Source organism: Galeopterus variegatus, unplaced genomic scaffold, assembly GCF_000696425.1.
Source record: "Galeopterus variegatus unplaced genomic scaffold, G_variegatus-3.0.2 Scaffold1924, whole genome shotgun sequence".
NCBI lineage: Eukaryota > Metazoa > Chordata > Mammalia > Dermoptera > Cynocephalidae > Galeopterus > Galeopterus variegatus.
Window position 1 is genome coordinate 219,234 of NW_007728035.1, and position 3,976 is coordinate 223,209.

Genomic DNA, 3,976 nt, shown 5'->3' on the forward strand with positions numbered 1-3,976 from the left:
TGCCTCGCTCAGCCAGTGAGCGGGAACCGGTCTGTATGTGGGATCCGAACCCTCGGCGGGAGCGCAGCCGCGCTTCCCAAGCGGCACACTAGCACAGTGCGCCACCGGGCCAGCCCCAATGTCATATAAAATTTTGATGAAAAATTTTAAATAACTTTAAAATATGCAGGAAAAAATGGGTATCAGGGATCTTTTGGGGGTGATGGAAATGTTTTTAAAGTGGATCCTGGTGATGGTTGCACAATTCTGTAAATTTACTAAAAACCATTGAATTTTACACTTAAAACCGATGAACAATAAAGTTGTCACAAAACATACATGGAATGTACATAGTTTTTTGAGAACAAGTACAAAAAAGTAGAAAGCCTTGAATTATTTGCTAAAATGCTGGGGCATAGAATATTATGTGCACTCTATTCTATTGAAGCTGATATCATTAAGTTAACCCCATAGTTGTTTGTTCTGGTTTTGTGTCTTCCTTTTAAAATTTTTATTTCTTCTAGGACAAGGACAAATTAAGATCAGCAGATGAGAAAAGCCACTGAAATTATTAGTTTTGAATTGTGTTGTCTTCAAAATGCTACACAAGAGGTCCTCAACTGAGTGGAACATCTCTTTTAGTATGTGCCCAATTCAACCTGTCACCATCCCAGCAGACTTTGGCCCAATTTTAATTGGCCAGAAAATTGTGGAGAGAGGGCCCCTCCCTGCCTCTTTATCTAAGTAAATGTGAAACTGCACAGAATTAACCCTTTGAGTTCTTTTTTTTCTAGCTAATGGGTCAGAGGAAAATAAAGTTTGATTTTTGTCACTTAGTGTTCTTGGTGTCAAATCCAAGACAGGGAAAATAATACAACATTCAACCAAGGAGTGTCTGTACTGTGACAACCGGGCTGCTCATGTCTCGTGCTTGATCAGAGCATCCAGCCAGCTTCACGAACAGCCTTTGAATGAGGGCAGCAACTGGACTGCAGTGGTCGAGATCACAGGCTTTATTAAACAGGAAGGAAATTGGAAGCTATTCCAATTCATTCATTTTCCCATACAACATTCCTTTGCTGGGTGCCTCCTACTGTACTAGGGTTCGGGAGTTGAAAAGAAAATGAACTCCAGTGGAGATTTGAAAATATGAGATCAAAAGTAGCCATCACTTGGGAGCATATGAGTCTCAGAGAGGAGCCCCGTGACCCTGGAGCCTGAGCTGTAGGTATAGTGATGGAAGGAGGTGTCTGGCAGGTGGAGCTATGTGGGGAAAGTCTTGGGAGGTCCCTTCCTTTTTGTCCCTATTGTGATGCCCAAATTTAGGCCAACAGTATTTCTTACCAGAACTACTTACTGCAAGGGGCTTCTAACTGATTTCCTTGCCTCCAATTCTATCCCTTCAAATCCATCCTCCTCACAATTGCCAGAATGGTCTTTCCGAAATGCAAGTCAGACCATATCCCAATGTTGCTTAAAATCCTCTGTGGCTCCCCTCCACCTTGAGGAACACGGCCCAGCTCATCCGCAAGGCCTCCATGAGCTGGCCCTGCCTGCCTCGCCCCACACCTCATGCCCTTGCAAAGGCAGCCTCTGCATGCGCCTCCCACTCGAGCACACTGCAGGCCTCGCTTTCACTCAGCCTGTTCTTAAGATCCTGCACTTCGCTGTCAGATAGCCCTGGGATGACCTCTGGCTCTGCCACTTCCTAGCCCTATTACCAAAGAGGGAGTAATACGGTTTGTATGATTAATTTTGCCTCCTGAACCCCAGTCTGTAAAGTGGGGACAATAAAAGAATCTGCTTAGGACTGTTGTGGGAATTAAACAATGAATGTACAACACACATCATAGTGCCAAGTATATAGTAAGTGTTCAACACATTTTACCTATTCCTATAATAATAATTATTACTATTGTAATTTTTAAGACTTAGCTCAGGCATAACTTCTCCAAGAATTTTTCCCTGTTCTGCCTCCAATTGTACATGTTGTATTAGAAATTCCTCTTAAGTGATCCTGTTATCCTGGGCACAGCTCCTATCATAGGGTACTATAATTATTGCCTTGCACTCACATTATTGTTTCAGAACTGTGAACCTATGAGGGCAGGGACCATGTTGTCATGGTCATCCCCAGATCCACAGTGTCTGACATCATGCCTAGCACTGGGCAGGTGCTCTGCTGGTGAGGGTACACTCAGAGGACACTGCCCCGAGAAGACCACTGAGGCAAGAAAGAGCAGAGGTGTGCTTTCCTGTGCAGAAGGGCTGCTTCTGTAGCCACAGCCAGGAATCCAGGTGGGGAGATGGAGTTTCAGAGCATCAGGCACTCTGGTATGTCCCCAGGTGGTAGGATGGCAGAATTCATGCAAGGAGTCTGGGTGACAGGCTCATGTCCTGGGGGCAGGACGGTGAGCACAAGATTCCTGAGGCAGCATCTCCCTCTGCTCCCTCTGGGAGGGGATGTCCCTTGGTTTCATCCTGACTGGAGTCGGGAAGAGGGACAGGAAGCTGGGTAATTTCTCACAACAAAAGACACACAAAAAACCTTAGAAAATCAGCAAAGCATCATCTACTCAATTAACATTTTCTTTTAACAATTTGAAATACTGTGGAAAGGATGTATTCTTTTTTGGAAAGTTCCACATTGGTGACCCACAGAAAAAGGGTCATGACAGTTATGTATCTTGCATTATGGTTTTGTGGTTCCAGATTTTGACTCCAAAGAAGCAAACGAGTTGAGATGGCCCATAGCTTTCACAGGTGCACTGGCTTAGCCCTGACCACACGGAACAGAAGGGGCAGCATGTTGAGAAAAGAAATATGGGATCAGCAGATATTCCCCCTTCTGCTTATCAGTCACAAGATTTGTGTGCATCCTTTATGGGCAGCCTGGTTTGGGTGTCTTTTTCCATGTGACCAGTGGAAAACAAAGTCGGACAGACAGAAAGGCAGGAAGTTCTGAGAGACGCTTCATGGTTATTGTTACTAAGGAAACCAATTCTTTAGTATTCATGTGTTCAGCAGACGGCTGCACTGAATCTCTGAGGCTGAGGCGGCATCACAGAATGGCAGGAGGAAGAAGGGATGAAAAAAGCCGGACAGATAAATACAGAAGCTGTGTAAAAATATGTCGGTAATTCAGCTGTCAATTGTGGTTGAGATCATTGCCAGCATCCAATAATTTAAAGAGTGATCAGGAGCTTGTCTTCCCACTGCATTTAATCATATCCACATACTGTGCACACACTGGGAAAGAAAGCCTCTCCGGAGGGGACAAAGATCCTTGAAATCTGGTTGCATTTTGAGAAAATCAGTACTGCATGAAAAGGGCCTCTGAAATTTGTCTCTATCTGTTCTCCCTATTCCAAAAAGCCTTTCCCTTAGTTCTAAAGATAGAGACGGCAAATGTATTGTCAATGACCTCAAAGGTGACATTTTCTGTAGCAGAAAATGGAAGCATTTACCATATTTGCTGACCATCAATCCCAAGATATAAAAGAAGTCACTCTCACAGAAGTCAGAGTCCCACAAGGACACCCCTAATCCTCTAATCCACAAGGACTGACCATCCTGTGGTGATGATCAATTAATGTGTGGCAAAGGCCTTCAGAATATGAAAGAGCAAATCAGGGGATATGGAACCCTGTGTGGCCGATCACAGACTCTCTGAGTGAAAGAGAAGAGCTGAAAGGACCAGGGAAAGAAAATCCACTCCTCACCCCTTTTGCCCCCCCAATCATCAGAGCAAGACTTAATGCATTTCGGGCCGGCCCAGTGGCGCACTGGATAGTGCGCCGCTTAGGAGGCGCGGCAGCGCTGCCGCCCGAGGGTTCGGATCCCACATACGGACCGGCTCCCGCTCACTGGCTGAGCGAGGCGTGGGAGCAACACCGAGGTTTGCAATCCCGTTGCCGGTCCCTGGTCCGGTACGGGGGCAACACTGAGGGTTGCAATCCGTTGCCGGACACGGAAAAATAAGACAAAAAGACAAAAA

General features: G+C 45.5%; 1 long non-coding RNA gene across 2 annotated transcripts in view; it reads left to right on the plus strand.

Moving 5' to 3' along the window:
• LOC103596056 overlaps positions 1–745 on the plus strand; it is a 19,923-nt gene extending 19,178 nt beyond the window's left edge. For both annotated transcript variants that reach the window (XR_551019.1, XR_551020.1), the window contains one exon: positions 504–745. This is a non-coding gene — a long non-coding RNA (uncharacterized LOC103596056). The remainder of the gene's footprint in view (positions 1–503) is intronic.
• The last annotated feature ends 3,231 nt before the right edge of the window (positions 746–3,976 follow it).